The sequence below is a fragment of the Archocentrus centrarchus genome, unplaced genomic scaffold (genome assembly GCF_007364275.1).
Source record: "Archocentrus centrarchus isolate MPI-CPG fArcCen1 unplaced genomic scaffold, fArcCen1 scaffold_26_ctg1, whole genome shotgun sequence".
Taxonomy (NCBI): Eukaryota; Metazoa; Chordata; class Actinopteri; order Cichliformes; family Cichlidae; genus Archocentrus; species Archocentrus centrarchus.
The window spans coordinates 990509-1011550 of NW_022060256.1; the positions used below are offsets into that span (position 1 = coordinate 990509).

Below are 21042 nucleotides of genomic sequence, written 5' to 3' on the forward strand. Positions count from 1 at the left end.
TTTAAATTCTATTCTAGATTTAACAGGGAGCCAATGAAGAGAAGCCAATATGGGAGAAATCTGCTCTCTCTTTCTAGTCCCTGTCAGTACTCTAGCTGCAGCATTTTGGATCAGCTGAAGGCTTTTCAGGGAGCTTTTTGGACAGCCTGATAATAATGAATTACAATAGTCCACCCTAGAAGTAGTGTTGTAGTCAAGACCACCTAACCCGAGACCGAGACAAGACCAAGACCAGAGGGGTATCGAGACCGAGACAAGACCAAGACTTTTAGGGTCCGAGACCAGTCGAGACCAAGACCGAGGGGGGGCGAGACCGAGACAAGACCAAGACCAGTGCCTGACACTACATGACACAATAAAATGTGAAACATGATCAAAATCACTTCTCAAATTGATCTGAAAGATCCGCATTCCCATAAAATTACCCTGATATTAAAAACTCACAGCTCAAATAAATATAACCATCTTTATTTAATACTCCTGGGTGACTTCCATCATTTATCACAGAATGTAAAACAATTATTCATAGTTCATCACAATAGTCTTAACTATTCTCTGCCTTTCATAAACTATGCATAAAGTTGTGTTGTTTTTAAACCTACAACCTTTGTAAAAATGGGTGCTTTTTCAAAACCACATAGCTAAATGTGTAAAACTGAAAAAATGGCAAACACTCATCAACAGTAAGAACTAAAGCCTTTAATCTTATACAGATTAAAGCTGCAGGATGTAACTTTTATAAAAAATCTGGTTTTTACATATTTGTTAAAACTGTCACCATGTCAGACAGTATGAGACCGATAATCTGCGAAAAAAATGGAGCTCCTCCACCTCCTCCCTGAACCGCTCCCAGTCAAAAACAACCGGTCAGAGCCAGGAGGAGGGTCTTAGCACTGTCAATCACTCCTGGTGTATGCTGCTCAATGTAGTTGTGTGCAACACTTCATAATTTGGTATCGATCCTATGTAAAGTAAACACAGGGCCATTATCACCGATACTGATACCAATACTTTTTAATAATTATGAAGAATTTCCATGAAGTTTAACTGGTTTGAGATTTTTTTCCTTTGGATCATTAATTAGTTAAAACCCAGAATAGAATTGGGCAAAGTTTATATGTAAGTAGAAAATACTTCATCAAAATAAAAGTTATTGTTCTGAAACAATAGAATAAAACAATTTTCCCCATACATTGATGTCTGGAATTTTTTTTCATAAATTAAGTGTACAAAATCATCACTCAAGAACAAATGCAAACTTTTTTCCAGGTAGATTTTTCAGAAAGTATAATAAAAAAATTTAATAAAAAATGTCCCTTCATTCACTAATTTTCTACAAATTTAAATTTAAATTTGATTTAAATGTTTCATAGCAAAATCCTTTTTTTTCCCAAATAAAATATGTTATGCATCACATGACAGTATAACAAAACACTGTGGGGAGGGGAGGAGCAAAGTGCTCTGTGCTGTGACAGGAGCGACACTTAGACAGTCAGCTCGCATCTTTGATGAAACCGCAGCACTGCATACAGGAGAGAAACTGAAGCCAAAGTATCGATCTCATTACACTGATATTGATCAATACCAATACCAACGTTGGCATCCATATTATCGATATCAGGATCAATCTGCCCACCACTAGCTCAATGTACTGATGGCGGAGAAACAACTTACTTACTTCTCTGCTGTTACCATTGGTGGTGGCCATGGTAACTTCTGGGTTCTAGCAAGAAATATTTCTCACCCCAGCACTAATGCTAATGCTAATTAGTAAGCTAATACTAACCACCAAATGCCGCTCCCACTTGTTAATTGAGTGATGGGGCCTAAGACATAACCAGAAAGCAGTAATCAGTTTTTTTGGACGTGTAGTTACATTTCTCGAGGTGCATGTCAGGTTTGCTTCAGAGAGGATTTTCAGTTATACACAAAGGATCAATGCAGAACTCTAAATCAGGCCTTATTAGATTGATAGAATGATCATTTTTACATATAATCCAGAAAAGTTACATTTATACATCAAGCATTTAATGTGTCCCAGAGTGCCGTTTCCTTCCACTGTGTTTGCAGAAATCACATAAAAAAATACACAACAAAAACATAATCCAGATTCCTCGGCTGCTAATAGCATTTCCTACATTTGAATATCAGCCACCATATTGTGAGCATAAACTCATGTTTTTAATGCAACAATAGGAAGTGACATCATCTTGCTGGGAACTGTAGTATTTTATTCTTGAAGGCCTCTCATAGCTCTACTGGTGCTGAAAACTAATGTTTGACTATGGCTTTCTGAATACAAGTAGGGCTGCAACTATCAATTATTTTAGTAATCAAGTATTTAATTGATTATTCCGTCAATTAATCAAGTAATTGGATAAGAAATAATTTTTCATTTTAACAATTCATCAGCATATTTTAACTTCCGTACTGCAGATGTTTCTCTGTGTGAAACAAACAGGGTGGATGGAGCAGCTACAAAGTTCTCTGTTCTTCATGTTGCTGATCAGGTGGTTGATAAAAACATTTTGAAGGAGCCCCTCTGTACTGAAGGGGGTGGAGGGGGCACCGAACGATTGCTAGTGCTAATGGCAGCCCCCCCTTTCCCCAGTACACTGTGGTTATAGGTCTGTTCTGGTGGCTACAGCTGACGTAAAGAAAAAAATAACAGCTGACATCCTCTGCGCAACACGCGCGCACATTCAAACATGCGCACTCACAGCACAGAGAAGTGGGGGCGTGAAAAAACATCTCAGCGATCCACTCGTGTTAAAGGGTCGTTTTTGTTTTTTTGGAAATGCTCCGCTTACACGGAGACACCTGAGCTGCAGAGCTGAAACCAAACATCAAAGCAACAAATTTGTGTCGAGGATTTTTAATAATCGAATTGCGTTATTCCAAGAATCGTTGCAGCCCTAAAACTTGCATTAAATTTTTAGTTTGTGTATCAAAATACATGAAGGTTGGTATTTACCTTTCATGCTGGGATTTTTTTGTTGAATCGGAAGCCTGAAATTTTCCTTTGATCTTCATTTTCCCTCTTACTTCTCTTCGTGTTCATGCAGTTATTTCGATTTATGCAGCACACGCGTGACCATAGTGAGATCAAACATACACATTGTGAATGAAACTGTCCGTGCTCTGTGGTAGATTGCAAACTGCGGTGAAATGATACAGGCGTAAGCAGCGATAATAGCAGCGACCTAGCCGGGGCGGAGTCTGTGAGGTGCGCTCCTTTGAGAGGCAGAGGAGCGCAATATTTGTGGGATTTGAATCAGTACGTTTTGCATCCAATAAAAGCAAAGATGTTAACAAATAAATTGGACAGTATTCTGGCAATTTAGTGATATTTCCACAGCTGTGGTCTTGACTGGTCTTGAAATAAAATCCCGAGTCCGCAAGGTCCGAGTCCATGACAAGACCGAGACCAAATGCGGTCGAGTCCATGACAAGACCGAGACCATCAAAAAGCGGTCTCGAGACCGGTCTCGAGACCAAGACCGATCTCGAGTACTACAACACTACCTAGAAGTAATAAATGCATGAATTAGCTTTTCAGCATCACTCTGAGAAAGGATGTTTCTAATTTTAGAAATATTGCGCAAATGCAAAAAAGCGGTCCGGCATATTTGTTTAATATGTGCATTGAAGGACATATCCTGGTCAAAAATGACTCCAAGATTTCTCACAGTGTTACTGGAGGCCAAAGTAATGCCATCCAGAGTAAGTATCTGGTTAGACACCATGTTTCTAAGATTTGTGGGGCCGAGAACAAGAATTTCAGTTTTATCTGAATTTAGAAGCAGGAAATTAGAGGTCATCCAGGCCTTAATATCTTTAAGACATTCCTGCAGTTTAACTAATTGATGTGTGTCATCTGGCTTCATTGATAGGTAAAGCTGAGTATCATCTGCATAACAATGAAAACTGATGCAATGCTTTCTAATAATACTGCCTAAGGGAAGCATGTATAATGTAAATAAAATTGGTCCTAGCACAGAACCCTGTGGAACTCCATAATTAACCTTAGTGTGTGAAGAAGACTCCCCATTTACATGAACAAATTGGAGTCTATGAGATAAATATGATTCAAACCACTGCAGTGCATTACCTTTAATACCTATAGCAAGCTCTAATCTATGTAATAAAATGTTATGGTCAACAGTATCAAAGCTGCACTGAGGTCCAACAGGACAAGAACAGAGATGAGTCCACTGTCAGAGGCTGTAAGAAGATCATTTGTAACCTTCACTAATGCTGTTTCTGTACTGTGATGAATTCTGAAACCTGACTGAAACTCTTCAAATAAACCGTTCCTCTGCAGATGATCAGTTAGCTGTTTTACAACTACTCTTTCAAGAATCTTTGAGAGAAAAGGAAGGTTGGAGATTGGCCTATAATTAGCTAAGACAGCTGGGTCAAGTGATGGCTTTTTAAGCAGAGGTTTAATTACAGCCACCTTGAAGGTCTGTGGTACATAGCCAACTAATAAAGACTGATTGATCATTTTTAAGATTGAAGCATCAATAATTGGAAAGACTTCTTTGAACAGTCTAGTAGGAATGGGATCTAACAAACATGTTGCTGGTTTGGAGGAAGTAACTATTGAAGTTAACTCTGAAAGATCAACTGGAGCAAAAGAGTCTAAACAAATACCAGCAGTGCTGAAAGCAGCCGAACATGAAGAATAATCTTTGAGATGGTTATGAATAATTTTTTCTCTAATGTCTAAAATTTTATTTGTAAAGAAATCCATGAAGTCACTACTAGTTAACGTGAAAGGAATACTCGGCTCTACAGAGCTCTGACTCTTTGTCAGCCTGGCTACAGTGCTGAAAAGAAACCTGGGGTTGTTCTTATTTTCTTCAATTAATGATGAATAGTAAGATGTCCTAGCTTTACGGAGGGCTTTTTTATAGAGCAACAAACTCTTTTTCCAGGCTAAATGAGCATCTTCTAATTTAGTGAGACGCCATTCCCTCTCCAGCTTTCGGGTTATCTGCTTTAAGCTGTGCGTTTGTGAATTATACCACGGAGTCAGGCACTTCTGATTTGAAGCTTTCCTTTTCAGAGGAGCCACAGTATCCAAAGTCATACGCAGTGAGGATGTAAAACTATTGACGAGATACTCGACCTCACTGGGAGCAGAGTTTAGGTAGCTGCTCTGCACTGTGTTGGCACTGAAGAGCATAACAATGAAGGAATTAGATCCTTAAACTTAGTTACAGCACTTTCAGAAAGACTTCTACTGTAATAAAACTTATTCCCCACTGCAGTGTAATCCATTAAAGTAAATGTAAATGTTACTAAGAAATGATCAGACAGGAGGGGGCTTTCAGGGAATACTGTTAAGTCTTCAGTTTCTATGCCATATGTTAGGACAAGATCCAGAGTATGATTAAAGTGGTGGGTGGGCTCCTTTACATTTTGAGAGAAACATAATAGATTTCTGTATTGAGTAATACACAGTTTATTTTTTGATTTCCAATTCATAGGATAGTTTTCTTAGCGATGCACAACGCGGTAAGAACTATGTGTGATATATATGACCCCATAATTCACTGACATCACCTAAAATACATAGTCTGGGGGAAGTTGGAACATGACAGCTAAACCATGTGGATAGGTCTTCACATATCCTCTGCCAGAACTTCTGAACAGGAATACAAGACCACAGAGCGTGTATATAGTTCTCCTCTGAATTGCTTGTGCAGTGGGTGCATATGTTTGAGTGTGTAAGGCCCATTTGGAACATCCTTTGTCCAGTATAGTGCGTTCTATGGAGAATTGTATATTGTATAAGTTGTAACTGGGGACTTTTAGTCATTTGATATTTAAGCATATTTCTGTCCAGAAGTTTTGATCCGGGCTGATAGAAAGATCACACGCCCATTTTGCAATTGGGAGGGAGACTGAATCATCAGTTTTTAATAATAATTTATATAATTTTGATAACAATTTTGGGGCACAGAGGTTTAGAAGTTCTGATACCCATGTAGGTATTTCTAAATTCAGTTGATTGAGATTAAATCTTCCTTTCAGGATAGATTTCAGTTGTTGATATTCCAGAAATCTACTGTTGCCAATTCCATATTTTAATATAAGTTCATGGAATGTCATAAATTCAGCATTTTCTATTTTCTGACAAATATCTGGGTTGTTCCAAATGGGTGTTAGTTTACAGGGGATAATTGAAGACTTAGTTATTTTTAAAAATTCCCACCAGGCTGACAGAGAGGTGTTAATACTTAGACTTTTAAAGCATTTATGATGCTTAATAACAGGGGTTAATGAAAGGTAGATCTGAGATTTTTACTTTTCCGCAAAGTGCCTGTTCTAAATCCAACCATGGGTTGTCTAATGAATTTGATTTGATCCACTTTGAAATGTACTGCAATCTGCTCCCTAGGGAATAGAAATAAAACTTTGGTAGTTCCAGATTGCCACTGTGTTTTGGCTTTTGTAAAGTTTTCAAACTAATTCGTGATGGTTTGTTTTTTTCCATAGGAATTTTGAGATGTTTGAGTCTAGTGACCCTCTCTATTTTTAAGATTAGGCTTAAAACTTTCCTTTTTGATCAAGCTTATAGTTAGGGCTGGATCAGGTGACCCTGAACCCTCCCTTAGTTATGCTGCTATAGGCCTAGGCTGCTGGGGGTTCCTATAATGCACTGTTTCTTTTCATTCACCTTATTTACTTTGTTTATACTCCACTCTGCATTTAATCATTAATTGTTATTAATCTCTGGCTCTCTTCAACAGCATGTCTCTTTTTTTTTTTTTTTTCCTCTCCCCTCAGCCCAACTGGTCACAGCAGATGACCCCCCCCCCTCCCTAAGCCTGGTTCTGCTGGAGGTTTCTTCCTGTTAAAAGGGAGTTTTTCCTTCCCACTGTCACCAAGTGCTGCTCATAGGGGGTCGTTTTTACTCTGTATTATTGTAGGGTCTTTACCCACAATACAAAAGCACCTTGAGGTTTGTTGTGATTTGGTGCTATATAAATAAACCTGAATTGAATTGAATTGAATTGAACAAAGGTGAATCCAGCTCCTCCAGACCCAGAAAACCTTCTGTTGATGGCACGTATGGATCCGCCATCCTGGAGGAGTCTCATTCTACCAGCAGTGGCAAAATACTAGCAAAAATCAAAACTAGAGTATAATCAGTCAGGAGGAGGAAGGAAAGAGGAAGTCTGTGGGCACCAGATGCTAAACTATTTCCTTTTTTGTTGGGTTGTCTTGTTGCGCCTGTTGTCACTTTGATTGCAGCTGGAATAGATACACAGTGGTTTCTCCTTCCTGACTGCATGGATTCACATCCCTGCAGCTTAACTGACTCTGTATTGTGATGATCAAGTGTTCCCTTCATTTTTTGAGCAGTGTAATTATAAAAGACTCAAATTTTCAAAGTCAGGACAACATTTTTTTCAGATCTCTCTTAAGTTTACTGTATGTGTACATTTTAAAGGTGAAATATGATCTGGATCTCATGGGAAATCTCCTCTCCTTTGTATTTTCCAGATGAATAATGTTCAGCTCAGGTGCAGATACCTGAGAGAAGTGACTGTGGCGTCCTTGTGTGGTTTGAATCAAAGGTGCATTCATTCTGTCCAATCAGGTTTCTTATTTTCTCCTCACACACCTCCCATCTCATCCCAGCATGAACTCTGCTCTCAGTCATTCAGTGATCCGAGTCAAGCCTGAACTTTTCCTTTCTGGAATGACTCAGTGACGCTTTCAGGTAAGTAAATTCAACCTAAAATAAGGAAAGAGAATTATTATAATCAGAGAGCAGGTGGACGGATGCTGAGCCTCCAACAATTCTGTCTTTAATGTTCAGTTTCTGTAAAGATGACGACTGTTTGTGAGCTGCTTTCTTTCTTCTATCATGGAGATTTGAAAGTAGACAAAATACTTGATAACACTGTTCAGTCGCACAAGAAAACCACAAAGTACAACTTCAAAAATGAGCTCGGAGTCGAGGTGACCAAAGTAACTCTTTTGTTTTACAGCTTTGAGTATTATTGTCAGTCATTCAGTGAATGCTGAGCTAAAGAAGTGTTACAAACTTGTATTTTTAAAATATGATTATATAGTAATGTTATATTTTCCTAAATTTCCAGGTGTGCTGCCAAAAAGCAAAAACAAGCTGCTGCAGATTTTCACACAGTGAACACAAACAAGGCTGAAACAAAAGGGCCAAACTCAGGTAAGCGCAAAGAAACAAATACTAAGACAAAATTCAAGGTTTAAATTCTGTGGAACGAAGCAAAGGGTGCACTGACCGCACACAGGAGGCATTAAAGGAACATTTAAATACATTTCTTGTGTCATTGTTAGTAAAAACTTCCTGCTCTTTGGTGCTGCTTTGGCCCAGTGGGTCAGCAGGTGACCAAATGCAGCCGGCCCGGGTTTGAGTCTGACCTGTGACCCTTTGCTGTGTGTCTTCTCCTTCTCTCTCTCTATGTTACTGTATATCAACACTGTACTGTTCACCATTAAAGGTAAAAATGGACTGTTGGCTTGTTTTGGATGGTCTACATGACTTCTTTTAACTTATTTCTAGTCATCACTGGTCTGAAGAGTCTTTTAAAGGCTGCAATAAATGATGTCGTCCCCAGGTTAGCAGGACAAAATGATTTCTCAGGTTAAAAATGACCAAATATCAGATATGAAGTATTTTAATTTTATTTGAAAACAGAATGATGATTTAAACTATATGCATTCATCCCAGAGAGTGTCTCAGACTGAGACAGACTCCAGGAGTGTGTTGAAGTCTGGACAGTAGTGAGGTTTAGGGAAGGACTACAGCTTTGGTAAAATAACTGGTCTGTATGGTTAGAGGACTGGACACAAGTCATAATACCTGAAAGCCTTTATCACATGGATATAATGAAGCTTCTTTGAAGGACAGCTCAGTTTATCAGTTTTATATCAGCAATAAAAAGTCTAAAGTCTTCATAAAAACAAACTGTTATCAACACCAACTGATAAATGTTTTAACTACTACACAGTACATTCATTTTAAGGTACTCCTTCTGAACTACTATTACATATGTCCATTACAGTTTTATATTTACTATACAGGTGCTGGTCATAAAATTAGAATATCATGAAAAAGTTGATTTATTTTAGTAATTCCATTCAAAAAGTGAAACTTGTATATTATATTCATTCATTGCACACAGAATGATATATTTCAAATGTTTGTTTCTTTTAATTTTGATGATTATAACTGACAACTAATGAAAACCCCAAATTCAGTATCTCAGAAAATTAGAAGATTGTGAAAAGGTTCAATATTGCAGACACCTGGTGCCACAGTCTAATCAGCTAATTAACTCTCAGTCTAGTTCTGTAGGCTACACAATCATGGGGAAGATTGCTGACTTGACAGTTGTCCAAAAGACGGCCTTTGACACCTCGCACAAGGAGGGCAAGACACCAAAGGTCATTGCTAAAGAGGCTGGCTGTTCACAGAGCTCTGTGTCCAAGCACATTAATAGAGAGGAAGGAAAAGATGTGGTAGAAAAAAGTGTACAATAGAGATAACCGCACCCTGGAGAGGACTGTGAAACAAAAGCCATTCAAAAATGTGGGGGAGATTCATAAAGACTGGACTGCAGCTGGAGTCAGAGCTTCAAGAACCACCACGCACAGACGTATGCAGACATGGGTTTCAGCTGTCGCAGTCCTCGCGTCCAGCCACTCTTGAACAAGAGACGGCGTCAGAAGCGTCTCGCCTCGGCTAAAGACAAAAAGGACTGGACTGCTGCTGAGTGCTCCAAAGTTATGTTCTCTGATCAAAGTCAATGTTGCATTTCCTTTGGAAATCAAGGTCCCAGAGTCTGGAGGAAGAGAGGAGAGGCACAGAATCCACACTGGCTGAGGTCCAGTGTAAAGTTTCCACAGTCAGTGATGGTTTGGGGTGCCATGTCATCTGCTGCTGTTGGTCCACTGTGTTTTCTGAGGTCTAAGGTCAACGCAGCCGTCTACCAGGAAGTTTTAGAGCACTTCATACTTTCTGCTGCTGACCAACTTTATGGAGATGCAGATTTCATTTTCCAACAGGACTTGGCACCTACAGTACACACAGTGCCAAAGCTACCAGTACCTGCTTTAAGCCAAGCCAATTTTATTTATAAAGCACTTTAAAAACAGCAAGCACTGACCAAAGTGCTGAACAAGGAAAACAAGACAACAATACACAAGGGAAGTGCAGATAAAAATAAATAAATAAAAATAACATAGGATAAAAGCAACAATAACATACATAGTTTATCATGAATCAAATAATAAAACAGTATAAAATAACTAGGTAAAATAAAATACAAAATAAATACACAACAACTAAAATCAGCATCTCAAATCTGGTCAAAAGCCAGGTGAAATAAGTGGGTCTTAAGAGAGGTTTTAAAAGTTGTCAGTGAAGAGGCCTGTCTAATATGCAATGGGAGCGAGTTCCATAGTTTAGGGGCTTCCACTGCAAAGGCTCTGTCCCCCCTAAGCTTCTGCTTAGTCCTCGGCACGTCCAAGAGCAGTTTATCAGCTGATATGAGCGAGCGGGAAGGATAGTGTAGATGCAGTAACTCAGAGGTACGATGGGGCAAGGCCATTTAAAGACTTAAAAACAATAAAAGGATTTTAAAATGAACTCTAAAATAAACAGGCAACCAGTGCAATGAAGATAAACCAGGGGTAATGTGCTCCCTCTTACGTGTTCCAGTCAAAAGCCGTGTGGCGGCATTCTGGACCAGCTGAAGACGAGCCAATGAGGACTGGTTTACGCCAATATACAAAGAGTTACAGTAATCCAGCCAGGACTGTAACAAAGGCATGAGTTACTGCTTGAAAATGATTTTTCGACAAGATGGTTTTAATCTTGGCGAGCTGTCTCAGGTGACAGAAACTGGATTTCACCACAGCAGTAATCTGACCCTCCAACCTAAGACTCTCATCCATCTTAACTCCCAGATTTGTGACCATGGGTTTTGCATACTGGGATAGAGGACCCAGATCAACAGAAGTTGGCACCCCAGTGATGCCCGAACCAAAAACGATTGCCTCCGTCTTATTTTCATTAAAATGCAGGAAGTTCAAAGCCAACCAAGCTTTGACTTCATCGAGACACTTTGTCAAGGTCTGTATGGAGTTTGCATTGCTATGTTTTAGGGGCATGTAAATCTGGGTATCGTCGGCGTAAGAGTGGAAAGCAATTTTATGCTTTCTGAAAATAGAACCAAGGGGCAACAAATATAGAGAAAACAGCAATGGTCCAAGAATTGAACCCTGGGGCACCCCACACGACAAAGGAGCACAGGAAGATTTAAAATCATTTAAGCAGACAGTAAAAGTTCTCTGGGTCAAGTAGGACCTAAACCACTCTAGCGCTGTGCCCTGAATACCTATACACTGCTCAAGACGAGATATTAAAATATTGTGGTCCACTGTATCGAAAGCAGCTGTCAGATCTAAAAGAAGTAAAATCACACAGTCACCTGCATCTGTGGCCAGGAAAATGTCATTAAAAACCCTTAGCAAGGCAGACTCAGTGCTATGAAGAGGCTTGAAGCCAGACTGAAAGACCTCAAGGATATAATTTTCGCCTAAAAAGGCTTTCACCTGGCTATACACAACCTTTTCCAGAATTTTAGAAAGAAATAGAAGCCTCGAAATAGGCCTAAAATTAGACAGCACAGTGGAATCCAGTCGAGGTTTTTTAATCCATGGTAACACTGTCGCATGCTTAAAAGTATCAGGAACCACACCAGAGGACAGGCTGCTGTTAATAAGGGCAAGAACAGCTGGGCCTAATACAGGAATTCATAAGAACCATGGTATCCCTGTTCTTAATTGGACAGCAAACTCGCCTGACCTTACCCCCATAGAAAATCTATGGGCTATTGTGAAGAGGAAGATGTGATACGCCAGACCCAACAATTCAGAAGAGCTGAAGGCCACTATCAGAGCACCCTGGGCTCTCATAACACCTGAGCAGTGCCACAGACTGATCGACTCCATGCCACGCCGCATTGTTGGAGTAATCCAGGCAAAAGGACCGCAACTAAGTACTGAGTGCTGTACATGCTCATACTTTTCATGTTCATACGTCTCAGTTGGCCAACATTTCTAAAAATCCTTTTTTTTTTTATTGATCTTAAGTAATATTCTAATTTTCTGATACTGAATTTGGGGTTTTCATTAGTTGTCAGTTATGATCATCAAAATTAAAAGAAATAAACATTTGAAATATATCAATCTGTGTGTAATGAATGAATATGATATAAAGTTTCACTTTTTGAATTGATTTACTGAAATAAATTAACTTTTTCATGATATTCTAATTTTATGACCAGCACCTGTAGTTTTAAAACTCATCCCACCTGTACCATACAGAGGAGCTCTGACAGATTCATGTCCACGAGATATTTATATTAAAAGTTAATTTTGTTAGACTCATGTTGATACCTTTATGGCTCGTTTACACCACTTCATTAATCTCTCTATCAGGCTTAGATTTCTTTGCCTCTAATGAGACATTTGCTTAAACATGCATATTTAAATCTGAGGATTCAATTATTCAGCTGAACTTCTCTCTCCTGGGTTTCTAGAGTGCAGTGGCAGTATGGCCTCAGCATCATCTGGTGAGTCTAGTCATGCTTTAGTTCACTAATGGTCTGTAACAAATGAACAAAAAGTTGAGTTTTAGTTAAATTTTTGTTGTAATAATAATGTAGAGAAACTCTAATATAATGTATAATCTAATCTAAAATAATATAACTTAATATGGAATTACTACTTTCATTTACATCTGCACTTATTACTGATTATTTGGTATTGTCCGCAAACCTGTAAGTTTTAGGCAGTGATGTGCAGCCTAAGTTTCACTAGTTTTTTTGTATATTTTTGTGTATTTCTGACAGATGACCAGCAACCCTTGATGCATAGCCAAAGCTATGAATGGCTGCCACCTGACAGTGAGTTGAACTGAATTTAGCCAAAATTAAGCTTTTCCATCAGATGCATGTTTTTCCATCATTAGTTGGTTTAAACTTCAGAAAACAAAACTCAGCAAAAGTCAACAAACAAAGATTTTATATTTCTTGGTTAGAAGTTAGATTTTAAGCTGGGACAGTACAAAAGTGATGGGTTGCATTATTTGCTGAATGCTGTTTATGTGAATGTGAAGAGAGTCGATGAGTGTGAGCTTTTTAGAGTAGCAGGTAGTGTTTAAGACTTCAGCTTAACTGTTCAGTTAAAGCTGGAAGTGTCAGTCACAGAACTGAAAACAATGTAGTGTAGTGCAATGATTTTTATATCTAATTTATAATATACTGTGTATAGCTCACTGAATGCGTTTTTATACATAGTTTATCCTCTTTTTATTGCAGTGTCTGCACTCCGGATTGTGATATTTGGAAAAAGTGATGAGAAAAAAACAAAGATGGGTAATTTTATCATTGGAAAAGAAGGTTTTCACAGTCAAAAATCTCCCATCTGTACAGCACTTTGTGGAGAGTGGAAAGAAAAAATACTGACTGTGATTAAAACTGTTGATCTCTTCAGTATATCTGAGGAAACCGTTCAAGAAGAGTTGAAGAAGTGCTCAAGTCTTTGCCTTCCTGGACCAAATGTATTGCTGCACTTAATTAAGCCTTCAGATTTCAAAGAGGCAGAAAATCAGAGGCTGAAGTTCATCCTGAGTTTCTTTAATGAAGATGCACACAAACACTCAATGGTCATTATAACAAAAAATGAGAAGGGAGATTATTCCTCAGCAAATGAGTTAATTAGGGACTGTAACAACTAGCAGTCAACAATAAATCTTGACAGAAATAATTATCAAGATTTCATGGAACAGATAGAGAGCATAGTGAAAAACAACAGTGGAAAGTATCTGACCTTAAAAACACCTGATTGTTCAAAATCCAGTGTGAACCTGGTTCTGTGTGGGAGGAGAGGAGCAGGGAAGACTTCAGCAGTCAAGGCCATTTTAGGTCAGACTGAGCTTCATTCAGTCTCCAGCTCAGAGTGTGTTAAACATCAGGGAGAGGTGTGTGGACGCTGGGTTTCCCTGGTGGAGCTGCCTGCCTTGTATGGAAAACCTCAGGAGACAGTGATGGAGGAATCACTCAGGTGTATCTCCCTCTGTGATCCTGAGGGTGTCCATGCCTTCATCCTGGTCATACCTGTGGCTCCCCTCACTGATGAAGACAAAGCAGAGTTAGAGACCATCCAGAACACGTTCAGCTCTCGAATCAGTGACTTCACCATGATTCTGTTCACTGTGGAATCAGATCCTACAGCTCCAGCTGTTGATAACTTTGTGAGGGGAGACACATACATCCAGGAGCTCCAACAGCGATGTGGAGGAAGATTTGTTGTTCTCAACATCAAGGACAAAGAGCAGATCCCAGAGCTGCTTGATTTTGTGAACAAAATGAATACATGCTGCTATACAACAGAAACATTTGCACATGCTCAGATAGATAAAGTCACTCAAGTACAAGCTGAACTTAGAGACCTGAAGAAAAAGATCACTGGTAAGTAAATTTTCAGTTTAATCTTTTTAATGGCTTTGTAGACCTAAAGCTGTACTTTCTACTGTTTATCAGCTGATGAATTAACTCCAGGCCTTATTATTCTACAGGTTCTGGTGAGAAGCAGAGCCCAGAGTGTCTCAGGATTGTGCTGATAGGAAAGACTGGCAATGGAAAGAGCTCATCGGGATGCACGATTCTAGGAAGAAGGGAGTTTAAAGCTGAATCGAGTCAAACATCAGTCACCAAAAAATGTCAGAAAGCACAGGGTGAAGTGGACGGTCGTTCTGTTGCTGTGGTCGACACTCCTGGACTGTTTGACTCAACTTTGTCAAAGGAAGAAGTTTGTGAGGAGTTGGTGAAATGTGTCAGTCTTCTGGCTCCAGGACCACATGTCTTCCTGTTGGTGTTACAAGTTGGTCGACTAACACCAGAGGAGAAGGAGACATTAAAACTCATCAAGGAAGTCTTTGGGAAGAATTCAGAAAAGTTCACCATCGTTCTTTTTACAAGAGGAGATACGCTGGAACATGAGGAACTGACATTAGGAGAGTACATTGAAAGAAAATGTGATGATTCCTTTAAGAAGCTGATCTCTGACTGTGGAGGAAGATGCCATGTATTCAATAACTATGATAAACAAAACCGCAAACAAGTCAGTGAGCTGATAACAAAGATCAGCACTATGGTGGGAGAAAATGGAGGCAGCTGCTACACCACAGAGATGTTCCAAGAGGCTGAAGCAGCGATACAAACGGAGATGGATAAGTACTTCAAGGAGAACAATGAAAAAATGCAGAAAGAGAGGGAGGAGTTGGAAAGAAAGCACAAGGAGGAAATCGAAGAAATGGAAAGACAAATGGAAAAACAGAGGGCAGAAACTGAACAGGAAAGAAAACAAAGAGCCCAAGAAATCAGGCAAATGGAGGAGAACATCAACAAGGAGCGTGAACAGAGGAAGAAAGAACAGGAAACAAGAGAAGAAGAAGAGAGGGAAAGAAAAACAGAGGAAGAAATTCAGCAGCAAGAGTGGGAACAAAAACTAAAAGCTTTGGAAGAACAAATAAAAACACAATCAGAAGAAAAAGGAAGCATTGCAGAAAAGCTGTTGCAGAATAAAAAACGCATGAGAAAAAAGCGAGATGCTTGGGAGCAAGAACGAAAAGAATGGTGGGAGGAACGACAAAAACAGGATGAAGAAAGAAAGCAGGAGGGGCAAACAAAGTTCGAAAGTCTCCAGAAAAAATATGAGCAGGAAAAAGCAAAAAGAAAAGAAGAAGATCAAATCCGAAAAGAACAGGAAGAGAGGGAGAGAAAAGAATTAGATGAAAAATATCAGGAAAAACTCGAAATAATGAAAACAAACTATGAAGAAGAGGCCAGAGAACAAGCTGAAGAGTTCAATGAATTCAAAGAAACATACACCAAGAACTTTGAAGCTCTGGTAGAAAAGTTTAACGATGAACTGAAGGACCTGAGGCAAAAATATGAAGGGCAAAAAAGTGACTACGCACTTTTAAATGAGCTCTCCAGCCACAAAGAACAACAACTGAAAGATGAATTAAAAGAACTAGAAAATAAATTTGAACAAGAAGGGAAACACATCAAAAAGAAATACAAGAACAACTGCAGAGTAGCTTAACAATCCTTAATTTAATTTCCTTTCTGTAGTAGTGAGTCTGTCACAGCTGCCATTTAATTATCATGCAGAAGTTGAAAGTAAGGATTTTTAATGTTTTTTAAAAAGTAACTCGTGTATTTTTAACATTAATTGAAATTTTTTCTAATTTGTTGGGTAAATAAAACCCTTTCTGGCAGCAGCATCAGTGAGTAAGAAGTGTTCAGTATTTGTAGATAAGAATGAAATATGTCTTCTTTTTTTTCCTCTTGTATAAACTCTGTTATGATCTGCTGGCATTCATTAACATTTGTGACAGAAATCTTTCCTCCTACTAGAACATGTTTGTGCACAGCTTGCTCCCTCCATGTTGTGGGCTTATGATGCTTAAACAGGCGGAGCCTTGAATGCATTTTTCTGGATTGGACCCTGAATGACTGCAGCTTTGTTTCAAAACACCAGCTGAACTCGATCCACCTTCCTCTCCTGGCTTCTACCACATTTACCAGCAGTTAATTCTTCCAAGAGAAGTAAGAAGAGTAACTGTGGACATTAAGAACTCCAGGAAGTCTGATTTTTTTTTTTTTTTTTTTTTTTTTTTTAGGATTTAGGAGTTTAGGCCGGTTACTTGTCATTTGTTTTTGTCCTTTGATTTATTGTCTTTCTACTGTTGAAGATTAATGTTAAAAAGTGGACTTTCCTTTGCTACCTGAACTGCTACAGAATTGTTGTTTATTTTATTATAACAAACTTTCTTTGTTACATTTTTTAAGTGCATTTTTTAACTTTACATGTGATTTGTATCTGGGCTATGTTTTCTGAATACACAAAAGGTACGAATTACTGGAGGTCTTCATTGCATGTGAACATTATGCTGTCTATACTACGGTTAACAAAATGCTTAATTGTTAACAGATTGGTAAATACCATACTTAGTACATCCATGTTTTTTGCTCTGCCTGTGTAAATTATGAGATGATTAGTATTTAAGCTTGACAACAACTGCAGATACACTAGAGCAACTGTTGCAATTGTTGTATGTAACTTTATTCTGGTTGTTATGAATTATCATAGCTTCTGTTTCTATAAGTTGATCATTTGTTTTCTATTGTTTTCTATATTGTTGTCCCTTTTATCTTGATGAGGACACACACACACACATACACACACATGATTTAATCATGGGAAGTCAGTGATGTTGCAACTTGAGTCTTGTGTAAACATACGTGATTTAATCATGTGAGCGAGTGAAATAAAACAGCTGCGAAGGAGGCCGTCCTTTGGGGACCTTTTCCTCTTTGTTAGTGGACGGTACCCCTTGCTGCAAGTAAAATTAAGAGTTGCGTGCTTTGTTCCATGTTTTATCAAATGATCTGAACCTATCAGCAACTCAGCAGATGGCTTGAGACTAACCTATAGTAGTGTTGTACTACTCAATATTGGTCTTGGTCTCAAGACCGCTTTTTGATGGTCTCGGTCTTGTCATGGACTCGGACATTGAGGATTCGGGATTTTATGTCAAGACCAGTCAAGACCACAGCTGTGGAAATATCACTAAATTGCCAGAATATTGTCCAATTTATTTGTTAACATCTTTGCTTTTATTGGATGCAAATCGTACTGATTCAACTCCAACAAAGATTGCGCTCCTCTGCCTCTCAAAGGAGACTCTGCTACGGCTAGGTCGCTGCTATTATCGCCGCTTGCACCTGTATCATTTCACCGTAGTTTGCAATCTACCACAGAGCACGGACTGTTTCATTCACAATGTGCATGTGAGCTCGGTGGAGCGAAAAGAGCTTTTGTTCCTATAACCACCTGAAAACCTTTACTGGGAAACAGCTGGAGGTCCTTCATCAACCACCTGATCAGCAACATGGAGAAGAGAACTTTGTAGCTGCTCCATCCACCGCTGGAAATACTTTTAGCAGCTGGAAATGTGGATGTTTGTAATTTCTGCAAACACATTAGTTGAAGGAAACGGCACTCTGGAACACATAAAATGCATGATATATAAATGTAACTTTCCTGGATTATATGCAAAAATTATCACTCTATTGATCTAACAAGACCTGATTTAGAGTTCTGCATTGGTCCTTCGTACATAACTGAAAATCGTCTGTGAACCAAACCTGACATGCACCTTGAGAAATGCAACTGCAGGTTCACAAAGACTGTGATTACTGCCTAGGCTTCAGAGGTGCTTTCCAGTAGCATCGTAGGCCCCGTCACTCAGTTAACAAGCAGAAGTGGCATTTAGCGGTTAGCATTAACTTACTAATTAGCATTAGCGTTAGGGCTGGGCTGGGCTGAAAAATATTTCTTGCTAGAACCTTGTAGTTAGCATGGCCATCAATGACAGCAGATAAGTAAGTTGTTTCTGCCCCATTAGTACAGTACATTGAGCTACTGGTGGGCAGATCGATCCTAATATCGAAAATATCAATACAACTTTGGTGTTGATATTGATCAATATCAGTATAATGAGATCGATACTTTAGCTTCAACTTCTCTCCTGTGTGCAGTGCTGCGGTTTCATCAAAGATGCGAGCTCCTGTCACAGCAAAGAGCATACACACTTAGTCCTTTACACTTTATACTGTCACGTGACACTTAACCCTCTGAACTTGTTTGTTTTTACTACCCTTTCAGCTTGTTCGTGGACAAAAATGGCCACTAACAAACAGAGGGCATAATTTTTTACATTTTTCTTGTTTTTTGATTTTTTTTTTGCATAACGTTCTTAACTAACATCAGTTCTTCACGTAAATGTAAAATGTTCATTCCTTTTTTATTTATTAACCCTTCAAATGCCAGCTTGTTTGAACAATGCACTTGTTGGCAAATTACCTCAAAACTGAATACTTTATATATTCTCAGTACTATGGGATTCTCTTGTATTATCAAAAGTACAGCCTGAGATATGTAACTGATTAATAAGAACACTGATTATTATGCATTAATATTTTTTTGCAGGGAAGGCAAAATTGAAAAAACTCCCTTTCAGCTTGTTCGTGGCCAAAAATGGCCACCTCATGTTTATATTCAAAAGATGTTCTAAAATTAACATTTTTTAACCAATTTTCACACTTTCACAACTTGATTTTTTAAATTAGCATCAGTCCTTGTCATTAGAACCAAAATTTGATTCAAACTCTAAATTTTAACCTTTTAACATGTTTTACTCCGGGAAAAAAGGAATTTGCTATGAAACATTTAAAGCAAATATAAATTTGTACAGCTTTTTTATTTAAGAAAAAAAATCTAGAGTTTAGTGAATGAAGGGACATTTTTTATTAAATTTTGTATTATACTTTCTAAACAATCTACCTGGAAAAAAGTTTGGATTTGTTCTTGAGTGATGATTTTATACGTCATTTACGAAAAAAAAAATCCAGACATCAATATATGGGGAAAATTGCTTTCTTAATGTTGTATTGTTTCAGAAAAATAACTCATTTTTTTACCTATAAACTTTGCCCAATTCTATCCTGGATTTTAACTAAAGATCCAAAGAAAAAAAAAAAAAAAAAATCTCAAACCAGTTAAACTTCATGAAAATTCTTCACAATTATTAAAAAGTATCGGTATCAGTATCAGCGATACTGGCCCTGTATTTACACTGCTCAAAAAACTAAAGGGAACACTCAAATAACACATCCTAGATCTGAATGAATGAAATATTCTCATTGAATATGTTGCTCTGTACAAAGTTGGTTGTGCTGACAACAAAATCACACAAAAATCATCAATGGAAATCAAATTTCTTAACCAATGGAGGCCTGGATTTGGAGTCACACACAAAATTAAAGTGGAAAAACACACTACAGGCTGATCCAACTTTGATGTAATGTGCTTAAGACAATCCAAAGTGAGGCTCAGTACTGTGTGTGGCCTCCACGTGCCTGTATGACCTCCCTACAAAGCCTGGGCATGCTCCTGATGAGGTGGCGGATGGTCTCCTGAGGGATCTCCTCCCAGACCTGGACTAAAGAATCCGCCAACTCCTGGACAGTCTGTGGTGCAAGGTGACCTTGGTGTATGGAGCGAGACATGATGTGCTCAGTGTGAACCTGCATTCATCTGTGAAGAGCAGAGGGTGCCAGTGGCGAATTTCCCAATCCTGGTGTTCTCTGGCAAATGCCAAGCGTCCTGCACGTCTCCTGGTGTACTGGCCTGTCTCCTGGTAGCACCTCCAGCCTCTGGACACTACGCTGACAGACACAGCAAACCTTCTTGCCACAGCTCTCATTGATGTGCCATCCTGGATGAGCTGCACTACCTGAGCCACTTGTGTGGGTTGTAGAGTCCGTCTCGTGCTACCACGAGTGTGAACGCACCACCAACATTGAAAAGTGACCAAAACATCAGCCAGAAAGCATAGGTACCAAGAAGTGGTCTGTGGTCTCCACCTGCAGAACCACTCCTTTATTGAGTGTGTCTTGCTAATTGCCAATAATTTCCACCTGTTGTCTATTCCATTTGCACAACAGGATGTGAAAATGATTGTCAGTGTTGCTTCCTAAGTGGACAGTTTGATTTCAAAGAAGTTTGATTTACTTGGAGTTATATTGTGTTGTTTAAGTGTTCCCTTTATCTTTTGAGCAGTTTATATATATATATATATATATATATATATATATATATATATATATATATATGCTTTTTGTGTACTCGATTTGTTAAATGCAATGTTTAACACTGTGAACTGTGCATTTGGGCCCTGTTTGTTTATTTATTTGTATGTTTTAAACTTTAAAAACTTTACATTTTATATATATATATATATATATATATATATATATATATATATATATATATATATATATATATATATATACACACACACACACACACACATATATATACATACAGATTTTACATGCA

At 38.5% G+C, this 21042-nt stretch overlaps 1 pseudogene; it reads left to right on the top strand.

Annotated features, from left to right (window-relative positions):
• Window positions 1-12622: 12622 nt before the first annotated feature.
• LOC115775901 (GTPase IMAP family member 8-like) lies at window positions 12623-19679 on the top strand (annotated as a pseudogene).
• Window positions 19680-21042: the final 1363 nt, after the last annotated feature.